We start from the raw sequence: 15,374 nt of genomic DNA on the forward strand, positions 1-15,374 counted from the left end.
AATTACGATAACCCGAAGCGTAAAAGATCGTACCAATGCCAAATATCAATGGTGCTAAAGTAATTTTATGTATTTGCTGTTAGCAAAAGGTTCGTATCTATTATGAGCTGCTGAAATCTGACCAGACCATCACAGGGAACCTGTACCGAACGCAACTGATTCGTTTGAAGCGAGTATTGACCGAAGAACACCCAGAATATGCGGCCAGACATGAAACCGTAATATTTCACCCTGACAATGCTCGGCCATATGTTGCAATACCTGTTAAAAAGTATTTAGAATGAAGTGGTTTAGAAGTTTTGCCTCATCCCGACCGTGCCCCGCCCGAATACTATCAGCTCAATTTTGAAAAAAATCCCCGGGAGTTTTTTCCCTTTTCTTTTTTTTAACATAGAATTTGAATAGGAAAAATGAGAAAAGGGATAAAACTCCCGGGGACAGACGTGAAACCAGACCGTGCCCCGTACGACTACTATTTATTTCGATCGATGACGCTCTCTCTGGGATACTCTTCACTTTGGAACAGAGCATCCGAAATTGGCTTGATTTGTTCTTGGTTTCAGCAGATGAGCAGTTCTTTTGGCTCGAAATCCATATATTGGCAGAAAGATGGGATCATAGCTAATAATGACCAATACTTTGAATACATTTCTATTGTACAAATGTTTCAAAATAAAAGTTAAAATTTGAAACACATCTCTTTAAGAATTTATAGATAACATTTCTTTATTTACCAAATTAAGTGATTTTTTATTCATACAACCAACCACAAAAACGCCTGTCGCCCTGAAGTCCCATTAAAAATTTACTCGTTGTGCTGGTAAATTGTCAGCAGCCAATATTGTTAAATTATAAGTCTTTCACTCGTTACACTCACAAGTACTTAAAAAAAAAATATTCAAGTACTCACTGATACTAAACCAAACAATGCAAAACGAGAGCACAACAAAACAATAAAGAGTAAAAGTAAGAGAGCAATGTAAACAAAACCAAACAAAAAAAATGGTGGAGGAGGAAGAAGAAAAACTGTTATAGTTTTATATGGAAAAAAAGAGAGCATCAATAAAAACACATACAAACATAAAAATAACACTCATACGTACTGTTAAATAACGAGGCAGGGTTGAAAAGTTATTTTAGGCTAAAAAAAACAACAAATAATATTGTTTTTTATTATGTTAAGCCTCAAAGCTATTTTAACACTCATTTTAACAAGAAATACCAATATTTGGTTGTTATTTGTTTATTTTTTGTTTTTAATATAAAAGAATATGATATAAAATCCTTGGAATTATGTGGTTTTTGAAGAGCCGGAGGCGATAAATTTATTTACCTTCCTCACCCCCACCCCCCACAACAGTTGGTAAAGTGCCATAAAAATAGCAGTGTTTATGCAAACACACATCACACAGTTATGGTTAAAACACTACAAAAGCAGCCAAAAACACAAAAAGGTATTAAAAAATATACCTATTTCATAAATTGTGTGTGTGTAAAATTTTTATTATTTTTTTTTTGGTGAAAAGCACTTTCAGCCAGTTTTTGGGTTGAAAATTGTTTTCCTTTTTTTAAGGTTTATTTTGTAAATGTTTTTTTGATGGCAGCAAGTCTGCTATAAAAGTGAGCATCATGTATCCTTTACATTTCATACTAAAAAAACAAAAAAACATGTGAAAAATAAAACAGCCAACAACAATTTGCTTTATATACTAAAGCAATTGTTTGAAATATGTATTTTTTAAAAAAAAAAAGAACTAAAAAAAACAATAGGATTTTCAAGTTATTAACACAAAAAATGCTTAAATCCATGTAAAACGTATGAAGAGGAGATGTATGCTGGAAACAAACAAACAAACAAATAAAACAACAAACGTATTGTTTGTAAAATAATTAAAAATTTACAGGAGAATAATTTATATCAGAGATTTTTTTATTGAATGTCAAAGGAATGACAAATACAAACAAACAGAATTAACTTTTGCAGATAAAAAAAAGGTTTTTTTTTATTTTTTCATTTGCATCATGCATAGTCACTTGTAAAAGTACAATTTATTTATTTATTTATGCCTTTATGTATGGTATGCATAATGAAAAGCTTTTGAAAAGCCAAAGACTTGTATTAAAATTTTTTAAATCCCTAAAAGTATGCCATATAAAATCAATAATTTTGTAATACATATTAAATCCTAGTTGTATGCAATACAAGTTTTATTATTATTGCCATTTGTATAGGCAGGCAATACACAAATTAATATGTTAGATAGTTTTAAGGCATTCAGCAATGTTTTTAGATAATTAAAAAGTATCTATGCATAATCGTAAGTATGTGTGTAAATGGCAAAAGAAATATCTATATAGAGGAATATCTGTTTATATGTTTGCAGCCTTTAAATCAATAAAACCCAAACTATTTGTACAGATTTCTCAAATACACAAAAATATTTGTATTAAGAAAAAATTTAACATTTATTGCTTGTAGTTTACAAATACTGCTACTCATAATAAGGAGTGGGTAGAGAAAAATGTATACACATCCTCATACTTAGTTAATTCATCAATAATGTAAAACTTAAGAAAATTCTAGATCGCAAAGCAGTATACAGCTTGAAAGCCAAGAACTAAAAAAAAAACAAGTAAGAGTGTTATATTCGGCTATACCGAATTTTATATACCCTTTAACAAATTATACTTCAAAATACAAATTTTAAATATTTTCAGGTAAACAAAAATTTTGTTTTTGCAGTTCTTTCATTTTTTGGAAAAAAAAAATTTTCGAATTGTTTTTTAAATTTTTTTTTATTTTTTTTTCAATTTTTTTTAAATATTTAGCGAAAAAAAATGTTGGTGAAAAAAATTAGAGTTAAAAAATATTTTTCCGATTTTGACCCATTGTAGGTCCAACTTACTATGGTTATACACATCTGCTCAAAATAATAGATACACCTAATTGGAAAAAATCATATTATTAAAATTTCTATCTGGCAATGTCATGTCAGTCAAAAATCTGGCAACTATTTGCTTTCATGTTGATTTTTAAAAACGAATTTATTTGAATTACAAAAAATTATTTGCTCATAAAAATAGATACACATCAGTAATTTGTAATTTGTTTATATACAATTTTTTTTTTGTGCAATTTAAATTTTAGCAACAATTTTATAAAAAATAGGACTCTTTTGAAGAAAATGGGACGAAATCATCATTGTACCGAAGATGAGAAAAAAATTGTTCAAACGATGAGAAATCAAGGAAAATCATTACGGGAAATAGCAAAGAGCATAGGAAGATCTTTACATTTTGTCCAAAATGCTTTATCTAAAAAACAAAAAAGAGAAACTCGCGGTAGACCAAAGAAAACCAGTCCAGAAACAGATAGGCGGATCGTCCTTATGGTTAAAAAAGACCCTTTCATATCATCGAAAGCTATTTCTGCGGAGCTATGTAACGAAATCAGTCCACAAACAGTTCGTCGTCGTCTTTTACAAGCTAAATTGCCGGGAAGAATTGCCAGAAAAGTGCCACTAATGCGCCAAAAAAATATCAAGACAAGATTAGAATTTGCTAAAGAGCACTTACAATGGTCCGGGTGTGAAGGCGAAAAAAAATGGAGAAATATTAACAAAAATAAATTTGTTTGGAAACGACTGCCAAAGAAATGTACGCCGACCAAAAGGAAAAGAATTCCACTTTAAATTTACAAAAAAGACGGTAAAACATGGCGGGGGAAACATAATGGTTTGGGGTTGCTTTTCATGGAATGGTGTTGGTCCGATATTCCGAATAGAAGATACCATGAATGCTAGTGGGTATAGAGACATATTGGAAAACGTAATGCTTCCATATGCATCGGAAAATATGCCATTAATATGGACATTCCAGCAGGACAACGACCCAAAACATAGTTCAAGATTAGTTAAAAACTGGTTCTTGGAGAATAACGTACCTGTTTTAAGCTGGCCCAGCCAATCCCCTGATTTAAACCCAATAGAAAACTTGTGGAGTGAATTAAAGATAAGGCTTTCGAAGGAAGTTTTCAAAAATAAAGACGATTTATGGGAGAAAACGCAAAAAATATGGTACGAGATTCCATTGGAGAAGTGTCAGAACTTGATATCCAGTATGCCCAGAAGAGTGGAGAAAGTTTTACAAAACAAAGGTGGATATACTGGATACTAGCTTTACTTTAATAATAAACTAATTTTTTTAAGATAAAATTTATTAGCTTTTGTTTAATAAGAATTTTTAAAAATGTATCTATTATTATGAGCACCAAATTTTTCGAAATTTAAGAAATTTAATTTACTTTATAATATTTATTATTAATTATGAAATATTTTGTTTTTGTTTTTTACTCTCCTTTTAACTATAAATAAAAATCGACTGAATTTTTTTTATAATTTTACAATATACCATTATTTTTTTTCGTTTTTAAAAAATAAATTTTGGTGTATCTATTATTTTGAGCAGATGTGTATATACATCAAAGGTCATTGAAATATCTATCATTAGATATCCATATTGTCTATATAAATGACTTAGTAATCCAGATATACAGTGACGGACATTACAATAGAATCACTACCAATATTTCATTTAAAACCAGGAGCAATCGTAAGGATTGGTGTGGACCAGAAAATATAAAAAAGTGGCAAAATGTGTAGTGGACGGACGAAACGACCATTAATTTAATTGGTAGTGATGATAAGACATGGGTTAGACGTCCAAAAAATGGCAAAAACCAAAAACGTTTAAACATGGTTGGGGAAATATTATTATATGGAGATGCTTTTCTTGGTATTGCGTTGATCCAATTTATTGGATTAAAGAAAATATGGATAAGCACTTGTATGTAAATATTTTGGAGAATGTTATAAAGCCACATGCAGAATGGAATATGCCCTTAAAATGGCTCTTCCAGCAAGAAAATGACCCAAAGCACACGTCAGGTCTTGCCAAAAAATGGTTTTTAGACAAACTCGGACCTGAAAAATTTAAAAACAAGGAAGAACTTTGGCAGAAAATTCAGGAAATATGGTATGCAATTTCCCGATCTACATGCGAAAGTTTGTTAAATTTAATACCCAAAAGATTTGATGCTGTTATTAGAAATAATTGATATGCAACAAAATATTAAGAAAACCACGAATTCTTATGATGATTTTTTATTTTTAATCATTTTAAGACTGATTGATTCTATTTGAATGTCGCATATTTTATTTAGTCTTTTAGATTTGACATCGTTTTTAACATAAGAATGTGTTATTTTTTTATTTTATTTTTTTTTCTATTTATTGTTTACGTTATGAGCATTAATATATAATGAACAAATTTTAAATTTTGAAATAAAATTTTGTAGTTTTACCGCTTTAATCGAATTCATATGTAGTGATTCTATTGGGATCTTGTTAAAAGAGAAAAATGTGTCCAAAAGTGTGGTAGATTTTAAACGGAGATGGAATACCTGTTCGAATGAAGTGACAGAAAACACTATAGAAACCTTAATGGAAGTTTTGCCTCTTCCGCTTTATAGTCCAGACCTTGGCCCGTCCTACTACTATTTGTGTCGATCAATGCAGAATGCTATCTCTGAGGGCTTCACTTTGGAACAGAGTATCCGATATTGGCTTGATTCGTTCTTGAGCAGTTATGTTGGCTTGAAATCCATATGTTGCCAGAAATATGGGAAAAGGTCATAGCTAACAATGACAAATACTTTGAATAAATTTATTTTGTAAATATGTTTCAAAATAGAATCTGAAAAAAACCCGCATTTTTAAGCCATACACCCAATATTTAACGCATTTCTATAAAATTCAATAAATTGAGAAATTTTGTAAGAATTTCTGTAACAAAACCTTCTGTCCCACTCCTTAGTTATGAACATGTAAATATTTACAAATTGTAAAGCCTCCAGCATACACACAGAACATTTTATTAAATGTATACACAGATATTTACAGATTCAATATGAACATTACATGTTAAAAGAAATAAATACAAACATTAATATCTACATAGTTTTACACAAAATGTACAAAATGAAAACATTTTACATAATATGTAATGAAAATAAAAAAAAATAAAACTTAAATTTCTGTTGGTGAAATTGCTTCAATAGGTAAAGTCAAAATATAAAACAACCTCGAAAAAAATGTAATGATTTTCTCATATTTTTCGGGAACCACCGTAACCGTTTTTCCAGGAAACGCCACAAAATATCAAACCAATCAAAACTTGTAACGTTTTGCCAATTTTCGAAATAATGTGCCCAAGTTCGCATACGATTTTAATTTGCAGCCAATTTTGCATATTGGAAATTCCAATTTTGACAGTGCCTTAGGTAGTAAAGTTGGCTAAAGTTGAAGAAACATACGTTATTTAAGTTTTTGTTTATTTCTTGGATTTTGTTATTATTAGGTAAGACTCCGGCGATGACCCCTAGGAATTAACCCCCCCAAAAACCGAAAGGTTTTCATATAAAAAAGAAGACAAACAAGGAAGAGAGTTATATTCGGCTGTGCCGAATCTTATATACCCTACACCAAATTATACTTCAAACTACAAATTTTAAATATTCTTAGGTAAACAAAATTCATTTTTTTACAAATTTTTTTTTTTATTTTTTGGAAAAAAATTTTCAAATTGTTTTTTTTAAATTTTAAAAAAATTTTATTTTCATATTTAGCGAAAAAAAACTTTTGGTGAAAAAAAATTCGGGTTAAAAAATATTTTTTTTGCACTTTGACCCATTGTTGGTCCAACTTACTATGGTCTTATATATGTCACTGCAAAGGTCTTTGAAATATCTATCATTAGATATCCATATTATCTATATTAATGACTTAGTAATCCAGATATAGGTCAAAAATCGAGGTTGTCCTGCCATTTGTGGACCGATTTTCTCAAGTTTAAATAGCAACCGAGCCGAAAGAATTCCGGAGATATTGATATATAAATCGTGTATGTACGTTATTTGTGGGCTTCAGAAAGTTGATTTCAACAGACAGACGGATATGGCTTAATCGACTCCGCTATTTATAAGGATCCAGAATATATATACTTTATAGGTGACATTTGACCTTCACGATTTAAGGGTTAACGTTTTCCGATTTTATTAAAAGTTTCAGAGTATATTTAGAACTATCAGGACTATAATATTCTGAATAAGTTTTGCCTAAAATTCATAATAGTAAGGATATAGAGCTCATTCGCCAAAAAATTGCCAAATAATTGTTTTTTTTCGAAAATTTCAAAATTTAAATCGCAGGTACGGAAAAACTATAAGAGATATTTTCATAATTTTTTCACATTGTGATTCCCTATTATATTCTTAATAAATCCCAATGAGATGATCAAAAAATTCTGAAATTTGTTTAACAAAATTTTTAAAAATTTGATAATGGAGTTTTGAAACAGCCGTTAAAAAATTTTATTTTTTTGTTCATACCTAAGAATAGGTTAACGGTATCCTACGAAGACAAAAACTCATATACAAGTAAATATGGATATATTTTAAGTAACAATGAGCTTTTATTTTAATATTTATTAAAATAGGTTAATTTTGTTGCTACATTTCTTGTTCTAGTTGCCTGAGACACGTTAATAGCCTGGCGAATTTTTAATAACTTTAAATTTTTTTGACCAATTTCGGGTTTTTATGTCTCATTAGAACGACAATTGAGTACACATTTCGATTCTTTTAAATTACATTGGAAAAGTAATTTTTTAATGGCAAATTTTTTACAAAAACTGAAAAAAATGAATTTTTTCCCCTTGTAAATGCATCTCAAAACTTCAGAGGGCTTGCACGTCTTAACCCCAACCGATTTACCTAAAAATATTTCAGGATGATTTTTTTACTAATGTTCACCAAACTAGAGGGTGAGAATGGCCAAAATCCAACTTTCGTTTATTAAGGGCCACCCTAGTATACATACCCTTCTAACGAAGGTGAAGGGTATAAAAAAAAAGAAAAATGTAGAACAAATTTTGATTTTGTCCCTCCCCAAATGGTTGACCTGGATCCACGCCTGTACTGCGCTCACTTTTTGACATTTATGATCAAGATACTCGGACAAATCATCACGACTTATAGCCGACTGTTTTATAGCAAAATTGTGTTTAGCGATGAGGCTAATTTTTGGCTTAACGGATTTGTTAATAAACAAAATTTGCCGCATGTGGAGTGAGACCAATCCACACAGACCATATAGACTCCACTACATCCAGAAAAATTTACCGTTTGGTGCCATCATTGGACCTTATTTCTTAAAAAATTAAGCCGGAGCTCGCGTTACGGTCAATGGAAATCGTTAGCGCACCATGATCAATGATGACATTGATCCGGACGAGATGTGGTGTCATCAGGATGGCGCTACATGCCATATGGCGACCGTAACCATCGATTTATTGAAATCAAAGTTTCTCGATTAGTTTCTGTGGGGCCACGTGAAGTCACCGGTTTATGCTGATAATCTAGCAACAATTGACGCCTTGGAGGGCAACATTGTTCCTGTTATTCGTGACATACGGCCAACAATGCTCGAAAAATTCGACGTCCAGAACGCGCTTTGCCAAGAACAGCCGCGGTAGCCATATTCCCGAAATTATTTTCAAATCTTATTGTCACGTATTGATCTTTTTCATTGAAATTTACTTTTTTTGTTGTTATTTTTTACAATTTCAAGTTATATCGGGCTTAAAAACGCCATTTACAAAATTTAATCAATCCTTAACTAATATGTTTTAGAACTCCGTATTAAATAATAGACATTTACTCATTGCTATTCATGAGATTAATAAAGTTATTTTCTTTAAAATATGACTTACCCAACAGTTGAATAGTCTGCAAAGAAATAGAAAATAGTAGAAAATTAAAAATAGGTTTTTATATTTTTGTTAATTGGTAAAAAAATCATAATAAATTATAGAAAATAAAACGGCAAAAAGGATTAATGTTACCAATAATCTTAGGCATTCTACCGATTTTGTTTAAAAATGTATAGATTCCTTAGACTTCAATTCGAAATGATTTACTTCTGATACTCCTGATGTACTACTATAAATTTGGTAAAACTGAAATCATGTGTTCACTCAACAATAAGATGATTGTAAAACTAAGTAAGATAAAACATTCACAATAGTAAGCCGTGTGCTATTGTGAATGGTTCACAATTTACAGTTAATACAAGACTACTTTTTAGTTGTGCAGAAGCAAGAACCGAAGAACCTTTTATAAAAAATAAATACCAAAATAAAATATCTTAAAATATATAGTACTACTTTCATACAATGAAATATTCTACTTTATTTTGTTCACTTCTAATTTAATATTGTCTTATTTTTTACTTTTGAATTGTAAATTATTCTTACGAAAATCAAATAATAATAAACAGAGAGTCAAAAGTGTAACCCTGTGAGAGAGAGATAGAGATGGGAAAGGAGAGCAGATTTTGTTAGCATTATATGAAGGAAGAAATAATGTCATGAAATAAATATTTTTTTTGTTGTATTTATTTATGTTTATTTATTCATAATTTTTGGCTAAAAATAGCAAAATGTTTTAGGTGTTGTTGTAGTTGTTTTCTACAAAAAAAAAAACAAAACAGACAATGTGGTTTGTTTTTTTTTTGGTTTTTCCTTAAAGTATGAGCAAAAACAACAACAACTAAATTAACATAATGGCTGCCATGTTAAAAGAAAATCAAAACATTGAATTGAAACACTTAGAGAAATGTAAGTGGTTGAAGAAAAATTTTACTTTTTTTTTAGCATAAACCGAAAATACTGAAATAAAACACAAGAAAACGTAATGCTGAATATTTCGCTTCTTTAATTAAAAAATGTGGATCCAAAAATGTAACTAAATTTTGATATGATTTTAGATGACCAATAAGCATTTTTACAGGAATTCAAGTTAAAAGCAAGTGTAATTCAAGCCTTGACTTATAGTGAAGCAATTCAATTATAGTTTTATTACTATCAATAGCATTCTCCAGTAAAAAGGAAACACAAAGTCATGACATATGTTTTTGGTTTGAACAATATTTAATTTTTTCAAATATTTTTCAAGTTTAAAACATTAGCATACAAGTCAAATGTTTAAGAGCTTGAATTTTTGGGTCTTTGGTGCTTATTGGATGTGCTTTAACTCTGGGATATTTAATGTGGGATATCCAATGTTGGATTTTAAATTAAATAAGGCTAAAAATAGCCATATTTTTTAAAGTTAAAACTGTTATACACAAAATTTTCTTTAGAAAAAACTGTTATACACAATATTTTCTATAGAAAATACTGTTATACACAAAAGTTTTATAAATTAAACTTTTATACACAAACTTTTCTTTATAAAAAACAGTTATACATAATATTTTCTATAGTAAACACTGTTATACACAAAATTTTCTTTAGAAAAAACAGTTATACACAAAATCTTCTATAGAAAATACTGTTATACACAACATTTTCAATAGAAAAACTTTTCCAAAAAAAAAAATCTTTAGAAAAAACTGTTATAAAAACACTTATACACAAAACTTTCATTAGAAATAGCTGTTGTACACAAAATTTTCTAATAAAAAACTGTTATACATAAAATCATCTTTAGAAAAATTAATGTATGGCCTTTACAAAAAGTAAAAACCCTAATTAAAATCAGTTTTTACCATCCTAGAACTTTTAATATGTTTTTTAATTATTAGTAATTTTTCTCCCCGTGTATACGGGTTTTACTCCGCCCAGGGATGGAAGATTAAATATTTACACAAAATGTTCTATAGATAATACAGTTATATACAAAACTGTTTGTTATATACTGTTGTAAACTAAGTTTACCATACTGTTATACACAAAATTTTCTAAAGAAAAAAGCTGTTATACACAACATTTTCTTTAGAATAAACTATTTTACACAAAATCTTCTACACAAAATAATGTCATACAGAAAACACTGTTATACACAAAATTTTGTGTAGTAAAATGTTATAAACATAATTTTCTATAGCAAAAACTGTTATACACAAACGTTTCTTTAAAAAAATGTTAAACCCAAAATTTTCTTTAGAAAAAACTGTTATACACAGACTTGTCTTTAAAAATAACTGTTATACACAAAATATTGTGTATAAAATACTGTTATAAACTAAATTTTCTATAGAAAAAATATTATCAACATAATTTTTTAAAGTAAAAACTGTTATACACAAAATTTTCTTTAGAAAAAACTGTTATACACAATATTTTCTATAGAAAATACTGTTATACACAATACTGTCTATAGAAAAAACTGGTATACACAAAAGTTTTATAAATTAAACTTTTATACAAACTTTTCTTTATAAAAAACAGTTATACATAATATTTTCTATAGTAAATACTGTTATACACAAAATCTTCTTTAGAAGAATTGTTATACACAAAATTTTCTTTAAAAAAAACTGTTATACACAAAATCTTCTTTAGAAAAAACCGTTATACACAAAATTTTCTATAGAAAATACTGTTATACACAAAATTATCTATAGAAAAAACTGGTATACACAAAAGTTTTATAAATTAAACTTTTATACACAAACTTTTCTTTATAAAAAACAGTTATACATAATATTTTCTATAGTAAATACTGTTATACACAAAATCTTCTTTAGAAGAATTGTTATACACAAAATTTTCTTTAAAAAAACTGTTATACACAAAATCTTCTTTAGAAAAAACCGTTATACACAAAATTTTCTATAGAAAAACTTTTACAAAAAAAAATCTTTAGAAAAAACTGTTATACACAAAATCATCTTTCAAAAAAACTGTTATACACAAAATATTCTTTAGAAAAAACTGTTACACTGAAAATCTTCTTTAGAAAAAACTGTTATAAAAACACTTATACACCAAAGTTTCATTAGAAATAGCTGTTATACACAAAATTTTCTAATAAAAAACTGTTATACATAAAATCATCTTTAGAAAAATCAGTTACACACAAAATCTTGTATTGAAAAAAACTGTTATACACCAAATCTTATATAGAAAAAAAACTGTTATACACAAAATTTTCATTAGAAATAGCTGTTATACACAAAATTTTCTAATAAAAAACTGTTATACATAAAATCATCTTTAGAAAAATCTGTTACACACAAAATCTTCTATTGAAAAACACTGTTATACACCAAATCTTCCATAGAAAAAAAACTGTTATACACAAAATTTTCTATAGAAACAACTGTTTTTTTTTACACAAAATTGTTTACAGAAAATATTGTTATTGGGTGTACGCACTCGAGAATCCAGGTCAACCATTTGGGGGGGAACAATAGGGTGGCCCTTAATAAACGAAAGTTGGATTTTGGCCATTCTCACCCCTCAGTTTGGTGAACATTAGTAAAAAAAATCATCCTGAAACAATTTTAGGTAAATCGGTTGGGGTTAAGACGTGCCACGAGCCCTCTAAAGTTTTGAGATGCATTTACAAGGGGAAAAATGTATTTTTTTCAGTTTTTGTAAAAATTTTGCCATTAAAAAATTACTTTTGCAATTTAATTTAAAAGAATAGAAATGTGAACGCAATTGTCGTTCTAATGAGACATAAAAAATAGAAATTGGTCAAAATATGTTAAAGTTATTAAAAATTCGCCAGGCCATTAAAGTGTCTCAGGCAACTAGAACCAGAAATGTAGGAACAAAATTAACATATTTTGATAAATATTAAAATAAAAGCTCATTTTTACTTAAAATGTGTCCATATTTACTTGCATATGAGTTTTTATTTTCGTAGGATACCGTTAACCTATTCTTAGTTATGACCAAAAAAATAAAAAAAATTCAACGGCAGTTTCAAAACTCCATTTTCAAATTTTTAAAAATTTTGTTAAACAAATTTCAGAATTTTTTGATCAACTCATTGCGATTTATTGAGAACATAATAGGGAATAAAAATATGAAAAAATTATGAAAATATATCTTATAGTTTTTCCGTACCTGCGATTTAAATTTTGAAATTTTCGAGAAAAACCAATTATATGGCCATTTTTGGAGCGAATGTGCTCTATTTCATTACTGTTATGAATTTTAAGTAAAACCTATTCAGAATATTATAGCTCAAATAATTATAAATAGACTCTGAAAATTTTATTAAAATTGGAAAACTTTAAACCTCAAATCGTTAAGGTAAAAGTTCAAATTTTTCAATATTTGGAATTTCTAATTTAAAGATAGCGGAATGTTATTTATTTTTGGGTCGATTTTGATGAAACTTTAGAGAAATATAACATGAAGTCTAGTATTTGTAATAATAGAACAAAAATGGAAATTAACCCTTAAATGGCACTCGTGGTTAAAATAACCTCACTATTGAAATTGCCAAGGTTTTTTATGATTTTAAAAGTTTGGGGTCATTTTAACCCCAAGTGCCATTTAGGGTTAATTTCCATTTTTGTTCTATTGTTACAAATACTAGACTTCATGTTACATTTCTCTTAAGTTTCATCAAAATCGACCCAAAAATAAATAACATTCCGCTATCTTTAAATTAGAAATTCCAAATATTGAAAAATTTGACCTTTGACCTTCACGATTTAAGGTTTAAAGTTTTCCAATTTTAATAAAATTTTCAGAGTCTATGACAAATGGTTTCATTTCGATATCCCGAAGCCCAACCAACCAGCCGAACCGACACCAAATACATATCCATGGCGCTAAGGTAATGCTCTGTATTTGTTGGGAGCAAAAGGGTCCTAAATATGGCCAGACCATCACATGGAACCTGTATCCCAACTGATTCGTTTGAAGCGAGCATTTGCCTAAAAACGCTCAGAATATGCGGCCAGACATATAACAGTAATATTCCATTGATTCGTTCTTGGCCTCAAAATATGAGCTCTTTTGTGTTTTGGCTTGGAATCCATACGTTGCCAGAAAGATGGGAAAAGGTCATTGCTTACAATGTCCAATTCTTTAACTTTGGAATGTGTAAATTTGTCTTTTTACCAAAAAAATTTTGAAATTTTTTAAAAGAATCAAATCAGATACTCCCCCTTGAAGTACATTTGAATATGAAATAGTATCAAAAAACTAGTATCATATTAAATTTTCCATCCCCGACTCTGTTTTATTAAATATTGCCAACGTACATATGTGTGCAAGTACCTTTACCGCTCATGTGTTTAAGTGGAGACGCATAAAATTTAAACAAACAAAAAAAAGAAGTACTTTTACTTTGATTTTATATCATTAGCAGGGGGTACTAAACCCAAGTACAATTTTAGTACAAGAAAAAGCAACAAGAACAACAAGAAATATATAAATATTTTTTTGTGTAACACATGTGGACAAGTGCGTGAGTCTGTCTGACTTGTCACTTAAATTATTAAAGATTTGGTTGTTCCTGCTGCTGTTGCTGGTGATTCTTTTTAAGAATTTTGTCACCTATTGGATTTAATGTGTTTTTGTTTCTTTTTTGATTCCCCATTCCTTGCTTCTGCTGTTTTGTTTTGCCAGTAAAATGAAAAAAAGAAATGTAAGATGTAGTACTTACACACATGTATTCATTGTACATAAATTATTTACAAGTGTGGGTGTGTTTAAGTTAAGTGTATGTGTGTGTGTGTGTTAAATGTAAGAGTTTTAAGAACATGTCAAAATTGAAGATTAATGAGAAAAAGGAAACAATATTTTGTTCAAGTAACGTTACAAAAAAAGGTCGAAGAAACACTTTTGCTTCCAAAAAATAAAATAAAAAAAATAAAAAGGTATTCGACTGTAAGCAGTAATATAATTTTTAAGACTTTTTCTATCCTTAAGGTCTTAGAAAATTAACTTGAGAATATCGAAGGCAGCTAGTAAAAACAGAGGAGGTATAAAATACAGTAAGGGTCAAATAATAAGCAACATGTGCTTAAGAGGGTTATGTAATAAATAATAAAATTCGATGTTGGAAAGAAAAAATCTAAGCATACAAAATAAAAAGCCTCAAAAAACAAACAAAACAAGTAAGAAAGTATGGTCGGTCAAGCCCGACCATATAATACCCTACACTAAGTAAAAGAGTAAAAACATTTTTCTTTTAAAATTTCAATAATTTATATTTTTGAGTGATTTTCTGGAAGTGAGCCTTATATGGGGGCTATGACCAATTATGGACCGATCACAACGAAATTAGGTCGTGTGATTTATGTCTCTATGAAAGTTTACTATGTTGAATTGTGTAAGTATACCAACATTTTTAAGCGATTTATGCACGTTAAAGTGATTTTCGGAAGCGGGTCTATATGGGAGCTATGACTAATTATGGACCGATCGTAACAAAATTTGGTGACGTGAATTTTGTATATATAAAACTTATTTGGAGCGCAATTTGTGGAGATACATTTATAAAT

At 28.8% G+C, this 15,374-nt stretch overlaps 1 protein-coding gene across 4 annotated transcripts in view; it reads right to left on the bottom strand.

Moving 5' to 3' along the window:
* bol (boule) overlaps nucleotides 1-15,374 on the bottom strand; it is a 203,920-nt gene that overhangs the window by 72,919 nt on the left and 115,627 nt on the right. For all 4 annotated transcript variants that reach the window (XM_065504147.1, XM_065504144.1, XM_065504145.1 and 1 more), the window contains exon 3: nucleotides 8,830-8,845. The gene's annotated coding sequence lies outside the window, so the exon portion shown is untranslated. The remainder of the gene's footprint in view (nucleotides 1-8,829; nucleotides 8,846-15,374) is intronic.

The sequence above is a fragment of the Calliphora vicina genome, chromosome 3 (genome assembly GCF_958450345.1).
Source record: "Calliphora vicina chromosome 3, idCalVici1.1, whole genome shotgun sequence".
Taxonomy (NCBI): domain Eukaryota; kingdom Metazoa; phylum Arthropoda; class Insecta; order Diptera; family Calliphoridae; genus Calliphora; species Calliphora vicina.